Source organism: Rutidosis leptorrhynchoides, chromosome 11 (genome assembly GCF_046630445.1).
Source record: "Rutidosis leptorrhynchoides isolate AG116_Rl617_1_P2 chromosome 11, CSIRO_AGI_Rlap_v1, whole genome shotgun sequence".
NCBI lineage: Eukaryota > Viridiplantae > Streptophyta > Magnoliopsida > Asterales > Asteraceae > Rutidosis > Rutidosis leptorrhynchoides.
In genome coordinates, this window is record NC_092343.1 from 371,899,621 (window position 1) to 371,922,013 (window position 22,393).

Below are 22,393 nucleotides of genomic sequence, written 5' to 3' on the forward strand. Positions count from 1 at the left end.
GAGGTTAAAAACGAGCTCTAGATCGAGAATTGGTGAATTTGGTGAGAAACCCGTCACTTTGGTAGCTGCTGCTGCAGATGAACTACCATCGGCCGATGGTCTCTGACCACCCACCGATGGTGTGTGACGATCGTTCGATGGACTAGACTATCGACCGATGGTGGAAGTCCTTCGGCCAACGGTTGTAATTTTAACGATTGACCGATAGTGTGGTCGATCGGCCGATGGTGTAGTGACGATCGGCCGGTCGTCTCTGACGATCGACTGATGGTCTATGCAGTAGAAATTTTTACTAAGTGTTGAGTTTAGCCGTTATGCTGCCCGTTTGTATTTTGATGATATTGATGTAAATTTTGAAAGTGCACAAGTGTTAAGCAAAAATTTTTAGCGGATACTTTGTCTGACAAAAATTTATATATTGTGTTATTTGGTGTTAACTGACAATAACTAACTTGATTTGCCTTATGTTCAGGTGAAAAAGATAAGGAAGCCGCTCAGTAGTAGATTATCTGAGCTGCTTGCTGGTATTTGGTGAGTGGGACTAACTGGAGAATATAGTATATAGAAGCATGTTATATTATGATTGCCATGCTTGATAGATATACTTATTGTTGTGGTTAGTTAGTACTTTGTGATGACTGCATGTTAGTTGATGCTTATCTGCTAGAGCCCAGTGCGTCCCTATTGTGTGGTAGCCTCGGTAGGAGAGATCAACATGCGGGTTGGGTTCCTCTGTGGTAGCCTAGACAACCGTGGTGTATATATATGTGAATGACGTATCCGTCGCGTGTGGATTATGTATACACATACGGTGGTGGAGGAACTTCTGGTAAGCCCCAGTCCGATCAGCTAGTGGTTAATGGTTTGGCCGAGCCGCCAGATTCTCTGTAGACGGCACTTGGGTGATGTTCTTGTGTTAGACTATGTGACATGATTAGTATAACACTTATGTATGCTACGGCCTGTAGTTAGTTGTACTCACTTAGCTTCGTGCTAACTCCCCTACATCTCCTCCCTGCAGGTTGATAGCTTTTGTAGATTGTGCTTTTTGGGAGAAGACAGGCATGGTGATGTTATGTTTGACAGGAGTCAACTCTGATGTTGTCTTGTTTTGTTTAAACAGTGATACTTTGTAAATGTATTATAAATACGTCCTCTCCATATAAACAAGTATTTTGTAATGACACGTGACACTGGTTGTATTAACAATAGTTAATGTTTATTATGTAATTAATAAATAAATGCTTCCGCCACGTAAAAAATAAAATTAGCGGTGTCACAGCTCAATCCGTTTTTCAGTTCCAAATTTTCCATTGAGTGTTTCCATCACTCCATTCCTTATCATCAAACTTTTGACTGTTAAAGCAGTCTTCAGTTTTCACTGCTTCATCAGCTTTTTCAAAACTCAGCAAATTTTTTATTATAGACTAAAGCGCTTTTCAGAAGTTCAGAATTGAAGATCATAATTCTAAGAGATAAATGTTATATGTATACATATAACTGTTGATGTAGACATGCTGCGAGTTTTCAAAGTACTGGTTGCTAATTTCTGGTAATTGGTATGGTAGTTCTCGTTATCAGATGCGGATAAGTACATGATAGGGTTTTAACGAGCAAATATAATGATTCTTCGGAGAACTTAAGTCGATTAGTAATGAAGTTGCTGATAAGTTTCTATTAATGTGGTGGGATATAACTAGTTTTCCGGTAACGATGACGAAAGGTAACTTATATAACAAGGTTATAATAGAGTTTATTCGAATGAAAAGTTGAAATTGATTTGCTGAAGCTGTGACAAAATTGGCTACTTTGGAAAGGGATTGCAAAGTTATTTTCGGTAATAACAACGCTAAAGGAGCTAGCACAGATACGTGTTAATCGTTTACTCAGTTTTCGAGAGTTTTTCAGGTGCATAACTATATTCATAAATCTTTCCTTCCGCAGATGAAGTGCGGTTGGTTCATCCTCTCGATCGAGGTGTTTTCAAGAATTATGAAAGGTTTGAACGCAGATTGTAATCGTCAAGATACAAATGAGGTTTAAGATGAAATCAAGTGGCAAACTTGAAGAAATGTTTAGTTTCATATGTTATAATCAATATTTTAATTCATTTTAATTGTCCGATGATATTAGTCCACAGTCGATAGTCCACAGTTAACAGTCCAATAATTCATATATAATATAATATATATAATATTCGAATTAATTAATACGTATCGTGACCCGTGTACATGTCTCAGACTCGATCACAACTCAAACTATATATATTATTATAGAATCAACCTCAACCCTGTATAGCTAACTCCAGCATTACTGCATATAGAGTGTCTATGGTTATTCGAAATAATATATATAGATGCGTCAATATGATATGTCAAAACCTTGTATACGTGTCCCGATATTTAAAGTGCGTAAAATACATAACAGAAATTAAATGACGATAAATAAAGTGCGTAAAGTAAATAACAGAAATTAAATGACGATAAATAAAATTGCGAGAATTAAAATTGCGATAAATAAAATGCGATAAATAAATTGCGATAAATAAAAGGTAATACGAAATTAACAGATAGCTAGGAACAGTTAGCGTGGATTCTTAAAAAAATTTCTCATAGTTAATTTGTTAGTTTCTAACAAATTTTATTTTGTCCAATGTTTTCTTCATTATGCCACTTGTTGGATTCTGATAGATCAAAATCCAAATATGAAATTGAATGAAAATGATTATTTTGCGGTGAACGGATACGTATATCGGTGGTTCTAAATAGGATAGTAAATAAATATTGAATTAGACTTGAAAGAATGTACAGTGTACTGATTAATGTGAAATATAAATATTCCTCGGGTATTACCTACCCGTTAAAATATTTTCACCATTAACAGTTTGTACGAAAGAATTTTTAATTACAATATTTATGAAAATATATATACATATATATTTTCTTCAGATGTAATCATGGATTTAATGAGTTAATATTATATTAATCTCATTTGATTTTCGGTTGGAACTAAAATGAATAATCTCTAAAACTTTAGAGATTACATAATAGCCGTGAAGAACGAAGATAATAGATGTACAACGATACGTAGAACGATGATTATACTCGAGGTATAGAATGAGATGTTGAGGCATGGATTGTTGATGGTACTGGTGTCGATGTTGGTGGTACTGTTGGTGCCGGTGATATTGCTGAAGTTGGTAAATTTTGCACCATATTCTCCAAATTGATTACTCGAGCGCGGAGTTCGTCGATTTCTTATATTATTCCGGGATGATTGTCGATCAGAATGAGCGGATGAATAAGGTTTAGAAGCTGAGATAGTATGTAGTCATGACGAGATATTCGGGAAATGAGGGTGAAAATGATATTTCGGGTTGGTTCACCGGTAAGTGCTTCAGGTTCTTCGCCAAGAGGTGAATTTGGTTGATGGAAAGGATCACCTTCTTTTTGTCTCCAATGATTAAGTAGGCTACGAACCCATCAAATGAATTGGTGGATAAATTCTAGTGACACTGCTTTCGGAGCTCAGGTGAATATCCATGTCAGAATAGCTGTTGGAATAACTATCGGAATAGCTATCGAAATCTGTGGGACTCGAACTGGTTGTGGGATTCATCTCGTACGATCAGATGAAGGATTTTCGATAAGAAATAGATTATAGGATGTAGATTAGTACCCTGCAATACATAATTTACATATGTATATTTAATACTAAAATCCCATAAGTTACGGAGGAATCTACGGAATATTTCAGGCAAAGTTACAGTAACAGATACGCTAAGATATGAAGTAGCAGATACGCTTAGATATGAATTTTGTCTATACACTATTCATTCAATCAATGCAGTAAAATGTGTCTAGACTAAGAGTGATAAGCAAGTGATTCCCTAAGAATGATAAACAGGTAATTTTCGACACAAAATGATAAGCAAAACTTTTGACATGCAGACACGGTCGAAGTCCAGACTCACTAATGCATCCTAATGACTTATCAGTTATACACACTAATGCAGACCTGGTTCGCTAAGACCACCGCTCTGATACCAATTATAACGACCCGTCCTAATCCATCTAGACGAAGTCCATATTGATTACAAACGATTCACAATAGTTGATTACATCGCGAGGTACTTGACCTCTATATGATACATTTTACAAACATTGCATTCGTTTTTAAAAGACAAACTTTCTTTACACTGAAAGTTGATGGCATGCATATCATTTCATAATATATCCAACTATAATTGACTTAGTAATAATCTTGATGTACTCAACGACTCGAATGCAACGTCTTTTGAAATATGTCATGAATGACTCCAAGTAATATCTCTAATATGAGCAAATGCACAGCGGAAGATTTATTTCGTACCTGAGAATAAACATGCTTTAAAGTGTCAACCAAAAGGTTGGTGAGTTCATTAGTTTAACATAAATAATCATTTCCATCATTTTAATAGACCACAAGATTTCATATTTTCAGTTCTCATAAATATACGTCCCATGCATAGAGACAAAAATATCATTCATATGGTGAACACCTGGTAACCGACATTAACAAGATGCATATAAGAATATCCCCTATCATTCCGGGACATCCATCGGACATGATAAAACAACATCGAAGTACTAAAGCATCCGCTACAACGGATGGGGTTTGTTAGGCCCAATAGATCTATCTTTAGGATTCACGTCAATTAGTAAATCGGTTTACTAATTCTTAGGTTACCAAGCAAAAGGGGCATATTCGGCTTCGATCATTCAACCATATAATGTAGTTTCGATTACTTGTGTCTATTTCGTAAAACATTTATAAAAGCAGCGCATGTATTCTCAGTCCCAAAATATATATTGCAAAAGTGATTAAAAAGGGAGCAAATGAGACTCACCGTAATGTATTTTGTTGTAAAAATACATATGACTATATTGAACAATGCAGGGTTGGCCTTGGATTCACGAACCTATATCATTTGTATATTTATTAATATACATAGTTGTAATCGAACAATATATATATAAATTTATTATATATTTAATTTGTATGTTATGTATGTTTAATTTGTGTATATATTCATAATGATTAATATTTATATAGTTATATTAATATATCCATATTTATATATAATTGTTTAGTGTTATATTATAAAATCAATAGTTTGTTATATATAAGTATTTATATATAAATCATACTAATAGGTTATATATATATATATATATATATATATATATATATATATATATATATATATATATATATATATATTTCTGTAAAATATTGATATAATTATAATATATGTAATAAGTATATTTTATGCACATAATATTTATTTGTTTAAAAAATAGTTTTGATAATAATAATGATTTATTAATAATAATAATTTTCTTGATATTGATAATACTAATGATATTGTTATCATCCTAATAATACATAATGATAATACTAATAATTTTTAAATGGTAATACTTATCCTAATGGTAACAATAACAATAATCTTACTAATAACACAATTGAAAATGATAATTTTTAATAATAATGATACTAATATTATTATTAACAATAATAATGATAGTAATAATGTTAGTAATATTATTAATAATGATATAATAATAATGGCTTTAATACTAATTCTTATATTCATACAAAATATATTAATACAACTACTGCTTAAAGTTATTACTAGTTGCTAGTCTTAATAATAATAACAATGATATTAATATTTATGTAATGATATTAATATTTATTTTGTTGATAATAATAACTTGTATTATGATAATAATAATAATAATAATAATAATAATAATAATAATAATAATAATAATAATAATAATAATAATAATAATAATAATAATAATAATAATAATAATAATAATAACTATAATACTTGAATTAATAACAAAAATTAGTAATACATAATAATAACAATAACAATCATAATAATAATAATAATCATAATAATAATAGTAATAATAGTAATAATAATAGTAATAAATTAGCTACTTTGATGAATTAGTTCAAAAAGAAATCGAAAACTGCCATCAACCAGGCTCGAACCCCCAACCTCTCGTTAACCCGAACAACCCTTTAACCATCCCTCTGTCCCATCTCTTCTGTTTAGAACCAAACCCATAATTATTTAAACCCTCCTTTCTTTTCCCTAGTTTCTTCTTCCTCCTCTGAACCTTAATCGACCAAACCAATCTAATTTCAAATTTAAGTTTGATTAAGCCTTATAAATAATCAGAACCTATACACATGATCCTTGATTAACAATGCAAAAACAAATAAAATAAAAAAAATTAATCAAACACAACCTGCTGTGTCGTCGACGCAGGTACTCAACAAAGAAAAAAAAAATTATTAAGGATTAAAGAGCTTTTTAGGCTATGGTTATAACATGAATTTGGTTAGAAAATAATCAAGGAAACTTTTCCAATCAACAATTTCGACATAAACCGTCTTTAAAACATCAATTCGATCTTTGAATAAACCTTTGACTTTTTGATATAAAATCTTTGACTTCAAAATTCATGCTCGTTTCTTCGAATTAGCTTCTGTAATTTTGAAGAAAGTTTCAAGCAAAGAATTAGAAGGTTTCTGCATTTTCCCTTTTCTTCAATTTGTCTCGAATTAGATTAAGGTTAAATGGGTTATAAATATTACGCCAGGAAGAAAGAAAAAAAGAAAAAAAAAATACATAACGAATCTGTTTTTCTTTGTTAATTCACAGAGTGGTTATACAACGCTGTTTGAAGATTTGATTTCGTAATAATAATCGATCAAAATCTGATGGTAGGGTTGGTGATTTCGACCTGGTATCACAGGTGTAATAGAGTCGATGGATAAATATAAAAAAAAAATCTGATTGATATACTGGATAAATATATCGCCTATATATATATCAGTACATATATTTATATATCTGATTTTTATTTATATAAACTTAATATTTTTAAATATTAATTAATACTAATAAAGTTAATAATAATAAAAACTCTAATAATATTAATAATACAAATAATTATATTATTACTAATCACAATAATACTAAAAGTGAAATCAATATTATTGACATTTAATAAAAATGATAAATTTGTAAATTATAATAATATCGAATCATAACTTTAGAAAAGTTATTAAAAATCTTAATTTTCATAGTATTAAGAATAACATTAGTGAAAATTTTAATAATTTTAATTATTAGTAATATTAATATCGATGATAATAATGATCTTATTCGTTAAGGATAATAATAGTACTAATAATATTGTCACTTATATAAGTCATATCTATATAGTTTATATTAGATATAATATTATTAATAATACAATTATTAATGTTACTATTAATAATAATACAGAAAGTAATGATCATATCATTAATATAACATTTATACTTTATCCTAAAATTACCTATAACATAACAACTTTTATTGATTAATTAATATTTATAAATTTTATATATATTATAATATACATATAATACTATTTGTATATAAGAATCATATCTATAGATTTATATTATTTTTTTTAACAACCTTTTTATATTATATATTATTTTACATGTTCAATTCTACTGATTAGTTGTCATTTTATTATTTCATACAATTGTATATACACATATATTTATATTTATGTATATATATATATATATATATATATATATACACATTTATTTATAAATAATTGTTCGTGAATCGTCATAAAACAGTTCAGAAATATTTGAGACTCGGTTTAATAAACTTTACTTATCGTGTCGATTTCATATAAGAATAAAGTTTAAATTTGGTCGAAAATTTCCGGATCGTCACAATTAAAAGAATAAAATGTCTAGAAATTTAAATATTGAGCCCTAATTAAGGGTTAAATGGATGGTTGGATTAAAAGGTAAATTATTGTAATTTTGTAATCTAATGGTTATAAAATAATGTAGCAAAATAATATTGTTCTGTTATGAATTTGTTTTAATATATAGAGATATTACTTTTTTGTTTTTTTGGAATATGTACTACAATTTTAATTTAAAAAGAAGTTAAACGTGTAAAAATGAAAAGAACACTTTTACTCCGTATTAATTAGTCATTTTATGGTGAAGTATGTGAATACAGGTGCTGTTCGATTTATCAAAAATTTATTTGAACTGAACTTATACGCACTTGAGTCTGAACTAGTTTTCGAACCCTCACTTCGCGCCGAGGGTTCGGTTTTCAATGTATTTTATTGCGTTTAGTTTGTAAAATTATTTCATGGTTAACGATGATGTCGTTGAAACGCAACTTGAATCGAACTAAAAGGTGTAACCCGTCAAAGATTTAAATGTTATTTTAAATTAACAATATATGTGTATCTCCGCGTTTCGCTATGGAATTGTTGACTTTTGAAAATTTAACGCAATTAAGCCGTTATCTTAAATTAACACTTCATATGATTTAAGAGTAGAAGATTTACCGAGATATATTCAAAAAATCAATAAATAATTAAAAAAATAATAATAAGACCCATATGTGTTTGTTCTTAATAGATAAAAATAGCTACGGAGCCTGCGAGTGTAAAGTCAACGTGTATGAAAAGTACCACAAATATTTAGCATTTTTTAAAAAGAATCCGTTTTGCGTATAGTTAGTGACATTGTGTTCGTAAAATTATTTCGAGTTTAACGATGGTGCCGGAAAAATTGAACTCTTTGCGAGCGATAAGATATGACCCGTTGAATATTTGGGTGGAATTTATTTAAGATTTTTTTATGAAAATGTTGATTTAACACTTTACACCCCTGTTTGGGGGGCGATTTTAATTTTTGAACAAAGTGTGGGGGGCTTTTATGGTGAAATGGAATTTAGTAAAAAAAAGGTGAAATGACGAAAATACCCCTAATACTATTTATCATTTTTGTCTAATAGTTAATATAGTAACATATATTGGAGCTCGTTTACGACGAGCTTAAACTCGAGTTTCATACATCGATTTTGATTAAGCTCGTGAAATTAAAATATAATCTTATAATATATTATATTTAATTATATAGTTCACCTTAGACCGAAACCGAGTCTGTATAATTTTAAACGACTCGAGCTCAAGTTTAATATATTCAGTTTAAAACGAGTCAATTTTGAACTGTTTAAATTTTAAACGAGTTCAACTCAAGCTTAGACAAACTCGAGCTCCGGCTATATACGCTGTAACCGTATGATTATTATTATTTTTTTTAAGGCAAATAAATTTCATTGATCAAAAACTTGAACATACACAAGGAGTTGTCCCAAAGAAGACCGACACCTGGCATACAAAGCTTACACGAGAAAATGACACAAAACTATATAACATGAAAGGTTGTAAATAGAACAACCGCTACACTACAACATGAAAAAAAAACCCGAGAACTACATGAAAGATCACGATATATTGAGATAGACATTTGGGTTTGAAAGCCAATCGAACTTTTTCCCTTTAGATCTTGGGAAATTCACTCGAACGACATCACTTGTATCTCATTTAGATGCCACGGGGGGTTCAATTTTTATCTCGGAAGACTTTATTGTTCCGATTTTTTCAAATAAGATAAGCACATATTCACTTTAAAGCTTGCCACACCACTTTACCATAAGCCGAAAATGCGGGATTAGACGAATCATCAAGTAAGCTCGATAATGATGCTCCCGAAAAGTTTTCTACTCCCCACCAATTGTAACTGTATGATTATTCTTTCAATAAAGTCATGAAACAATGTTTTTAAATAATTGTTGGGTTTTTTTTGGGACGAACAGGACATTATATGCTAACACGTCACTTCATCAAATCTAACTGGACTTGGGCTTTTAGACCACTTGTAGTGGTGACTCGTGTTAGTTGTTTTTTGCTCTTTTCTACTGACTATGATGTGTTGGTTTTTGGTGTGGAATATTGGTAGTGTTGATTTTTGGTGTGGGTTAAAAGTATTATAATGATGCGTCAAAATATGATTGAGTAAGCATTAGGGGATAAAAATAATATTTTAAATTAATATATATATTAAATTGATAAAAAAGCAAGTAACGGACGTTGTCTTCTCCGTTGCATTTCAACCAACGCGAATCAAAATGAAAATCTAACACATGGATACGGATGAAATGAGGTGTTGTCTCTTTACCACATTGGATCCAACGGGGTTGAATCTCTCGTGATACGAAGAGTCTTACTCACTTTTGAGTTTTGAAATGTAAAAACTTGATTAGAGTTGATTTTACTTTTACTATTTTACCGACTTAATGGGAAGCACGTGGGCCCCACTTCACATGGGTTTTAGCTACGTGGAAAAAGTTAGCCACCTAAAAATCTTCCTAACTTAATTAACCAATCAAAATCATCTTCTCACGTGGGAATTGGGTCCACCACCATGACCATACAATATTTTACTAGTATTATATTATAATATAATACTCCGTATAAAGTTAGAATTATAATTATAATAATACTATAATTATAATATAAAAAGTTAAATATATAATCTCAATTATGGATGTTTTGTCTACTTATTATATTTCCTTTTCTAATGAATTGAAAATTAAGAATTATCAATCACAAATTTTTTTCTTCTGAAAAACAAGTATTTTATTAATAACCGAAACTTTACAATCGAAAGTACATGAAGCTAACTATGAATCCGATCTAATAATCAACCAACAAATATTTACATTAGCTACTACGTTATGAATATATACGCAATTACATCCTTTCTTTTAGGAAAACTAGATATCTGAGCCTCGATTAATCAATCCCTGATCTATTATTTGTGGAAGAGATGTAGTAAACCGAATTTACTAACCATTAATGCAACCAAAGGTTCTTATTAACCACACAAATATTTTTAAGTTGTTTTGAGATCTAACCAAAGCTTGTTATTTAGATCATAAACAATATCTCGACGGGTTTCAGATTTGGTTTTTAATTCAGATTTTGTTCTTAAAAATCAGATTTTGTTCATTTCCCGCCTTGCCAAATACTTTACTGGTTCCATCGTAAATATATACTGTATTTTTTACCACAACAAAACATAACTTTACCTAATTTTAACATAAAGGGTGTAACGACCCGATAAAATTGTCATTGACGGCGCCGTTAACTTAGGTCCCGTTACGTGGTCATAGTCCCTAAATGAGACCCGTTTGACCAAAATTATGTCGCATTCATTTGAAACGTGTATTACTTGCAAAGTTTTAAGTTACCAAACGGTTCGACAAAGAGTTTAAGTTTACAAAAGTATAGAGTATAAATGAAATAACTTGCGACATAATATAAGTTGAAAATCACGGTTGCTATAAATAGCGTAAGTATGTATGCTTTAAGTTTAAATCCAAAGGTGCTATCCCTAGCGTAATGCATGCATGGTTGACCCCAAGCAAGTAATCAAAGTAGAGTGCGGAAGCATGTATCACTTAGCGTTCAAGGTCCAGAGAAAAACATAGAAAATCTGTCAACGAAAACGTTGGTGAAATCAACGGTTTAGTAAGTGAGTACGTAAGTAAGTAAGTTGAACCACAAGATTTATAACGTTGAAGTAACAGTAAAATCATTCTAAAATTGTTATCACGAGCAACCAATTATCAAGACTTAACTAACGTTACCCCATCACATAGTGTTAGAATATACACTTATTTTCGAAAATATATTTCATCCTCATAACGGTAGCGAACCGTCCGAAAGAGGGTTTGTCAAACCCATATGGCCGTACCACATAAGTTCTCGCTTACACCCGACAAGTGTAACTAATGATAATCGAATTGAGGATTTTTGTTCTAACTCGTACGTAGAATGTTTGTTTGCATACTTGTGTTCACTTTGTAAAACGAAACATTTATGTTTTCTCATCCCAAATGCAAGTTTAAAAGAGTAAAAGTGATACTATGATCTCACCGTAGTAGCATGCCAAAGTACTTGAAATTAAACGTTGTGCAATGAAAGTTGCTTAGCATTGACCTAAACAAATAAGTTGTATCAATTACCGGTTACAACATAAGGTCGGGCGAAATGTGTTCAATTAGTCCTATGGCTCGTTACGACTCGATTAATATAGCATGTGAATCAAGTTGTCAAGTTTCATGCAAGATATAAGTATAAAAGCACGTTAGAACGATTGCATACGTGTTTGGTTAAGTTTGACTAAAAGTCAAACTTGGTCAAAGTCAAAGTCAACGGGTCGAGTCGGGTATCCGACAATTTTTCTTCAATTAGTAATCATATATAAACATGTTGGCCAAGTTTCATGTTAATCGGAGGTGCGTAGCATAGTTAGAATTAAACGGTAAACGACCAAGCAAAACAGAATTCTGCAGTTCATTTGGACGGTGTCCAGATTGGCTGGACGGCGTCCAACAATGAAGGCCTGGACGGCGTCCAAAGGTTGGGACGGCGTCCAAACACCTGGGCAGTTGCAGTTTGATGAAATTTCACAAGTCTCGAACCAAAACTCAAACGAACACAAATTGTGAACCGAAAACACTTAAAACATGTATCTTATATCGTTAGAAAGGTATTTTGACAAGGAATACAACTAAATACATATCATCAATCAAGTTAATCATTTACAACAACAAAAACCTCGTCGAATGATCGTTAAAAGTTCATTATTCAAGTTTCAAGTTCGTAAAACGCATTTCATGATTCGGGAACCCGATTTACACATACAATATGACGTTTCGTAGGTAATTACGCATACAATACAACTAAAACTTACAAATAACATTGCAAAGCATTTAATGCATCAAAAGTTCGTTTTAAGATCTATCAAACCCTAACCAAGAATCATAAAATCAATAATCATGTTAATGTAAGGTTTTCATGTCATCCAACATACCAAAACGAAGCTAACGATGCTAGTAACACTTTTAATACATGAAATTTAACATTTAAATAACATTTAATCATCCAAAACTCAAAATTAAACACACCCATTTCAAGTTCATGCTAGTTTATGCAAAACAACAAGATCGAGCAAATAAATCACATATTCAAGTTAGACTCGAGCCATAGACACTAACTAACACCATTTTAAGTCTATAAATCGAATTAGAGAAATTTAGTGTTTTTAGAAACTTTACCCCAAGTAGTGAAATTGGTATCAAATTGAAGAGGGTGATGCAAGGATCACAAAAGTACAATTCGTTTTGATGTTTGATTGCTAGATTGGAAATGGATGATGAATCTTTGTTTGAAGAAATGAGAGACAAAGTGGAAGTAAGAAAGAATAGATAAGAGTGAAATGAGAGGTGGGAGGTGAGTGGTGGTTGACTAGTCAACCACTAGTTACATTTTTGGTCAACTGACAAAGTTAGTCCCTCGAGTTTAAAGCGGGTGCGTGAATTAACCGAACGAATTATTTTAAAAACGCTAGAGTAAACGAGAGATGTTATAATTAAATAACGAAAATATTGGAAACACTTATTAACGGGGGATACGAATTTAGATAACGAAAGATATTATCTAAAAAAAGACGGTGTTAAAATAAATTTAACGAAAAAAGACGGGATGTTACAAAGGGACATGAGAGAGTCAATATGTAATTAGTCACATATTTACCCGAACATAGATAGACCGACTTTCATAATTACTTCTAATTTTAGAATTTATATTTATATTAATCTAAATTTTATTAGTTTTATAAATATTTAACTATAAGTCGTTAAAAGAGAGTGTCTTGTTTGACTCTATATGTAACATGTCTTTTAAGTCGATTCGTAGTAGAGACAAGTTAGATTTAAACTGAAATTCTTGGCTTGTAATCTTTTTGCTTTGTAACTTAGACACGTTTTGAAAATTAAATGACTTTCACATACATCAGTGCAGAACTCGCACTTCAAAGTGGTTTGAGAATAAATAACTATGTTCGACATGTGTTTATTGTAGAGACCCATCCTAATTCATCCGGACAACGTCCATATCGATTATAAACGATTCACAACAGTTGATTACATCACGAGGTACTTGACCCCTATATGATACATTTTACAAACATTGCATTCGTTTTAAAAAAAACAATCTTTCTTTACATCGAAAGTTGACGGCATGCAAACCATTTCATAATATATCTAAACTATAAATGACTTGATATTATTCTTGACGAACTCAATGACTCGAATGCAACGTCTTTTGAAATATGTCATGAATGACTCCAAGTAATATCTCTAAGATGAGCAAATGTACAGCGGAAGATTTCTTTTATACCTGAGAATAAACATGCTTTAAAGTGTCAACCAAAAGGTTGGTGAGTTCATTAGTTTATCATAAATAATCATTTCATAATTTTAATAGACCACAAGATTTCATATTTCCATTTCTCATAAACATACGTCCCATGCATAGAGACAAAAATATCATTCATATGGATTGAACACCTGGTAACCGACATTAACAAGATGCATATAAGAATATCCCCTATCATTCCGGGAAACCCTTCAGACATGATATAAAACAAAATCGAAGTACTAAAGCATCCGGTACTTTGGATGGGGTTCGTCATGCCCATAGATCTATCTTTAGGATTCGCGTCAATTAGGGTGTTTGTTCCCTAATTCTTAGATTACCAGACTTAATAAAAAGGGGCATATTCGATTTTGATAATTCAACCATAGAATGTAGTTTCACGTACTTGTGTCTATTTTGTAAATCATTTATAAAAATTACGCATGTATTCTCAGTCCCAAAAATGTAAAGAGTAAAAGGGAATCAAATGAAACTCACCTAATGTATTTTGTAGTAAAAATACATATGACTATATTGAACAATGCAGGGTTGGCCTCGGATTCACGAACCTATATCAGTTGTATATTTATTAATATACATATTTGTAATCGAATAAGTTTGTATATATATATATATATATATATATATATATATATATATATATATATATATATATATATATATATATATATAATTTACTAATTATATTAATTTCATATTAATAATATATATATACGTCTCATATATTCATTTTGTATATAAAATTAGTAATTTGTTATAGGTTATATTTATATAATTAATGTCAATATGTTCGTTCTAATATCTTATGTAATATTAATATAATTATATTATGTATCAAATACCTTTTTATGTATCTAATATGTATTTGGTAAAATAATGTTAGTAATGAGAATAATAATAATAATAATAATAATAATAATAATAATAATAATAATAATAATAATAATAATAAAATTTTTATCTTTAATAATATCAATAATAATGATAATAATAACTACCTTTGAAGCTTTTCACAAAAAGATACCTAAGACAAGGCTCGAACCCGCAACCTCTCGCTCCACACAAATGCCCCTAACCATCCCTCTAATTCCGATTTCCTGATTTAATACACAACTTAATTATTTTAACCCATGTTACTGCTTTCTTAATACCCACTTATCAAAACAAACCCATGGTTAATTCGGCCCAACATAGAAAACCCTATGGATCTCGGCCCAATATCTAAAACCCAACATGATTAACAGGTTTCGGTCCACTAGAAGGTTAATCCAAGTTCAAATGGATTTATTAAATGGCCCAATTAAACATTCTGTTAATAATTCGTGGTTAAGGATCGAGCATATCAAACCATTTGAATAAACTGCAATATATTAAAGAAAGCTTTTAATTTGCAAATGGTTTATATTATAGCCGTCGACCCTACTGCAAATTTAAAAGAATTTAATGGGACCGCTTCATCATCATTTATCCTACATCACGTTCATTACTTTAACTTGTATTATAATCTCCATCTTCGTACAGTAACAGAAGATCATATAGCAGCGAAACAGTAATAGTAATTTTTTTTACGAGGGTGTTTGGGTTCGGACAGAAAAACACAGCAGCAACATGGCAATCAATCATGATGGTGGTGATGTTCCGGTGAACAGCAGCAGCAAAATGGAGCTGCAGTGGCAGTGTTGGGCGATGGTTGTGGTGGTAATTCCAACAGAAAAAAATGGGTTTATGTAGTGGTGGTTTGTTGTGCTTACAGGGAGAGAGAGAGGGAACAATAGAGAGAGAGAGAGAGAGAAGATGGTGGAGTGGTGATGGTCGTGGATGAAGAAAAAGAAGAAAGCGTGTGAGCTTCACTTCGAACAGAAACGGTAGACATAGCACTAGCAATTACATCATGATGCTATGGTGGCAATTTGAAACAGAAATGGAAATTTTTCAGCAGTTTATCACTACGGTTGTTATGGTTGATCAGAAAAATTGTGTAGCAGCGTATAGCAAATGTTGGTGTGGTTTTGTGTGGCGATGGTTATCAAAGTAAAATAGAAACGGGTAGTGAAAGTGGTGGGTTTAAGTGTTTGAGGTAGTGATTGGTGGCGTTTTCGGGTGGTTCATTAATGGAAGGTGGGTGGCCGTAGTTGTAGGGTTGGGATGATGGTTGGAGGCGTCGATGTAGGGTGGTGCAGGTTGTTCATCGAAAGGGGTTGATGAAGCAAGTTCACTAAAGAAAAAAAAAATATAGTTGCTGTAGGTTGCATTTTATAATGGTGATGGCAATGAATATATAACTCTTCAACTATATAAGTATATGTTAATATGTATAGAGATTTGGACAGATAACCACTACAACACTAATTCACATTTAATTATTATTTGATTGTTTAGATTAATAAGCATAAACACGTGCAAACAAAATTTAACAATTATTTCTCTACTGGCATGAACAGGAAAGCAGCCTCTGAATTTAACATTATCTGCCTGCCGACAGTTTATCTGGGATTGGTATATCATGTCCATTGCTAAACAGTTAACGTGTAATTTATTCAGAAAAATCCCATATTTTTAGATTAAACATATTTTATTATTTCACTCATTACCTGTTTGAAACCTGATGAAAAAGGTTCAAAAATTATTTATTTTCTGTTCCGATTTATATGTACGGAGTACAAATATTTAAACTTAAAAAGGTAAAAATATTTTTATCAAACCTAAAATCTTCGAAATCAATTTACTGTTCAACTTTTATTTTAAATCTTCATAAACTTGTACTAGATCTATATTAAAACTAACGAAACGTCCACCGAGTGTCACTGACGTTTACTAATTAGGCTCGAAATCATTCATTTTTCATTTACTCTCTCTCTATATATAATCAGTTTTAAATAACAAGTTTTATCACATAAATATATATTATATATTTTTAAACAAATAGATTTAATATTATTTTATATATTTCCAAGTAGTATTTATATACACACACATATATATGTATCTATTTACAAATAGTTGTTCGTGAATCGTCGAGAACAGTCGAAGGTCAATTGAATATATGAAACAGTTCAAAATTTTTGAGACTCAACTTATCAGACTTTGCTTATCGTGTTGAAAATACAATATCGTATCGAGAGTTTGGTTTAAAATTAGTCGAAATTTTCCGGGTCGTGACAGTACCTACCCATTAAAGAAATTTCGTCCCGAAATTTGAATGCGATCGTCATGGCTAATAATAAAAATGTTTTCATGACGAATATGAGTTGATAAATAGAGTTTTATCACTATTGAGTAATATGAATAAGACAATTCGATTACTCGAAGAGTACGAATGAATCTATCACTAAATAGTGAAACGAGAAAGACAAATTTCATCATGACTTTTGACTAGTCATGGTTGAATTTTTTTTTTTGGTAAATAAGGTTTGTCTTAACTTTTGACGTAGTCACGGTGGATTTCTGGAATTCAAGAGATTTAAAAGAAAATCTTGGAAATCTATAGGATTTGATTCTTCAGAATTTATGGAAAATTAGGATCCTCTTTAATTTAATGCGATTATCTGTCTCGATTGCTTTGTTTGGTATCTTTTCTATAAATGAACTTCTTTCGTTCCATTATTTTCACCACTCCAATTCTTTTTTTCTCGATCCATACTTTCAAACGATTGTGAAAATGCTTAATCCAGTTCTGATCCTTGTTCTTATTCTAACTAACGCAATGATCGTTCTTCTTTTCCAACTTTCACCTGAAAAATCTGTTTATTTCTATTATGCCCTAGGGATTATTATATTTATAATCCTCTCGTATCTTTATATTGCGATACATACTAATATCCACGGTTTGTAATTTCTGGGTTGTTGTTGAGTTTTATGTCTTCCCTTTTATTTCAATGTCCCTGCTTCTGTCTCCTATAATCATTGTCATCCACAGTTAATGCACTCTCTTATTTGCTGCTATTTATACCACTTTTCTATTTCGGAGCTTCATGCTTTTATTTACTTTTCGCAAGTAGTGGTCCAGAATTCATAGGTATGGAGTTTCGAATTATCATAATATATAAGGTAGAAAGGAAAGGTAGTAGCACGATTTGTTTTGTCAAATTACCTGAATCACTGAGAATAGAACTATCAAGAATATATTTTCTTGATATGTTCAGAAGCTAAGCACAATGAAAGAGTTATGTAACATGGTACATGATGACGTTATAATCTGTGAATCATCGCGTCCCATTAGAAACTCAACATGACTTACTGTAATATAATCACGTTGATCAAGTGTCATTATATTATACTAACTCATGCATCAGTTCCCAACGTTACTTCAATAACATTCATATTTTAAGCTTGAAAGTTTACAGAATATAGAAACTAACATTTTCTATATGATGTAACACTGATAGCATGACGAGATTAATGATTTCAAATAAGAATAGTTATGAAAATATCTTCAGAAATATGGAGGATATTTATAATGAAAGATAAGATAATATCTTTGAATATCTAATATCAGAGGATGATAGAAACTATTGTCTGCAAGGGTTTAGAGTAAGGAGCAAGATATTCACTAAAGACTTTAGCAGACATTGAATCATTTAGATTATTTGAAGTCAAACTTATTCTTTGTGATTTGTCCACGGCTTTCTTCATAGTTTCGCATAATCTGCTTTTCGGTACTAAATTTTCTATTGGATGTTTCCAATATAATGATATACAGGAAGCACGAAGAGGTATATAATCTCGGACGAGAATATTTATGAAAATATCCTCAGAAATATCGAAGATATTGATGATGATATTTTTGGAATTTCTAAGTTCGATGGTTGATGGAGAAAGATTTTCCGCAAGATTTTAACATGACTTTGGAGCAAGATATTCTCTAAAGATTTCAACGGATCCAGAATTATCTAGATTCTTTGAATATAGAGTATGGTCCTTGCATTTGTCCTTGGTCTCCTTCATGGTTTGCACAATCCATTTTTCAGTTCTAACTTTTCTGAGCTTTTCCAACATACTATTCTTTATCATTAATCTTTCGACGATTAAGGTCATTTACAGTTGTCTACAGTTTCTGCTGCTTTATTCAGCTTTTTCAAAGTTCCATGTATTGATTTGTAGGCTGGGTGCTTTTCAAAATTTCTGAATGGAAGATCATAATTCTAAGAGATACATGTTATATATATACTTATAACTGTTGATGTAGACATGCTGCGAAATTTCAAAATACCGATTGCTGATTTTCGGTAATTGGTATGGTAATTCTCGTTATCAGATATGGTTTAGTACATGATAGGGTTTTAATGAACAATTATAATGATTCATCGGAAAACTTAGGTCGATGAGTAATGAAGTTGCTGATACGTTTCTATTAATGTGGTGGAATATAAACAGTTTTCCGGTAACGATGACGAAAGGTAACTTATATAATAAGGTTATAATAAGTTTAATCCGAATGAAAGTCAAGTTGATTTGCTGGAGATGTGACAAAATAGGCTAATTTGGAAAGGGAATGCAAAGTTATTTTGGGTAATAATAACACTAAAGGAAATTAGCACAACTACGTGTTAAACGTTTACTCAATTTCTGAGAGTTTTTCAGATGCATAACTAAATGCATCAATTTTTTCTCCCGTAGATGAAGTGCGGTTGATTCATCTTCTCGATTGAGGTGTTTTCAAGGATCATGAAAGGTTTGAACGCGGATTATAATTGTCAGGATACAAATGAGGTTTAAGATGAAATCAAGTGGCAAACTTGAAGAATTATTTAGTTTCATATGTTATAATCAGTATTTTAATTCACTTTAATTGTCCAATATTATTAGTCCACAGTCGATAGTCCACAGTTTACAGTCCAATAATTCATATATAGTTTAATATATAATATTCGAATTAATTAATACGTATCGTGACCCGTGTACATGTCTCAGACTCGATCACAACTCAAAGTATATATATTATTTGAGAATCAACCTCAACCCTGTATGGAGAACTCGATCATTACTGCATATAGAGTGTCTATGGTGATTCCAAAAAATATATATAGATGCGTCGATATGATATGTCAAAACCTTGTATACGTGTCCCGATATTTAAAGTGCGTAAAATAAATAACAGAAATTAAATGACGATAAATTAAATGCGTAAAGTAAATAACAGAAATTAAATAACAATAAATAAAATTGCGATAATTAAATTGCGATAAATAAACTGCGATAACTAAAATGTAATCAGTTAGCTAGGAACAGTTAGCTAGGAACAGTTAGCGTGGATTCTTAACAAAATTTCAATTAGTTAATTCGTTTGTTTCTAACAACTTTTATTTTGTCCAACGTTTTCTTCATTATGCCACTTGTTGGATTGTGATAAATCAAAATCCAAATATGAAATTGAATAAAAAAAATGGTTATTCTGCGTTGAATGGATTTGTATCTCTGTAGATGTAAGTAGGATAGTAAATGGAGGTTGAATCAGATTCGAAGAATGTAGAGTATAACTTATTAAAGTGAAATCTAAATATTCCTCGGGTATTACCTACCCGTTAAAATATTTTCACCATTAACAGTTTATACGAAAGAATTTTTAATTACAATCTTTATGAAAATATACTTACATATATATTTTCTTCAGATGTAATCATATATTTAATGAGTTAATGTAATATTAATCTCATTTGACTTACCGTTAGAACTAGAATATATAATCTCTAAAACATTGAAGATTACATAATCGTCATGTCGAACGAAGATAAATGATGTAGAACGATTCGCAGATTGATGATTATGCTCGAGGTACATAATTAGATGTTGAGGTGTATGATGTGAACTTGAGTTGTTGGTGGTACTAGTATTGATGTTGGTGCTGGTGATGTTGCTGAAGCTGGTACGTTTTGCACCATATTCTCCAAATTGATTACTAGAGCGCGAAGTTCATTGACTTCTTGTATTACTCCGGGATGATTGTCGGTCGGAATGAGCGGATGAATAAGGTTTAGAATATGAGTTATGATATAGTCGTGGCGAGATATTCGAGAAATGAGGGTGAAAATGGTGTTACGAACAGGTTCGCCGGTAAGTGCTTCAGGTTCTTCGCCAAAAGGTGAATTCGGTTAGTGGAAGGGATCGCCTTCTGCGCGTCTCCATTGATTAAGTCGACTACGAATCCATCAGATGAATTGGGGATGGATGATTGGTTGATTCATTCTGGTGACGTTGCTTCCGGAGCTTAGATGACTATCCATTCGGAATAACTATCGGGATAACTATCGAAATAGCTATTGGAATTCGAGGGACTCGAACTAGTTGAAGGATTCATCTCGTACGATCAGATGAAGGATTTTCGATAAAAAAAAATAGATTATAGGATGTAGTTTAGTATCCTGTAATACATAATTTACATATGCATATGTAATACTAAAATCTCATAAGTTACGGAGGAATCTACGGAAGCTGTCAGGTAAAGATAACAATAACAGATACGCTAAGATATGAATTAGCAGATACGCTAAGATATGAATTTTATCTATACACTATTCATGCAGTCAATGCAATAAGATGTGTCTAGACTAAGAATAATAAGCAGGTAATTTACTAAGGATGATAAACAAATGATTTCTGACAAAAATGATAAGCAAAACTTTTGACATGCAGACACGGTCGAAGTCCAGACTCACTAATGCATCCTAACGACTATCAGTTAGACTCACTAATGCAAGACCTGGTTCGCTAAGACCACCGCTCTGATACCAACTGTAGAGACTCGTCCTAATCCATCCGGACAACTTCCATATCGATTATAAACGATTCGCAACAGTTGATTACATGACGAGGTACTTGACCCCTATATGATACATTTTACAAACATTGCATTCGTTTTAAAAAAACAATCTTTCTTTACATCGAAAGTTGACGGCATGCAAACCATTTCATAATATATCTAAACTATAAATGACTTGATATTATTCTTGACGAACTCAATGACTCGAATGCAACGTCTTTTGAAATATGTCATGAATGACTCCAAGTAATATCTCTAAGATGAGCAAATGCACAGCGGAAGATTTCTTTTATACCTGAGAATAAACATGCTTTAAAGTGTCAACCAAAAGGTTGGTGAGTTCATTAGTTTATCATAAATAATCATTTCATAATTTTAATAGACCACAAGATTTCATATTTCCATT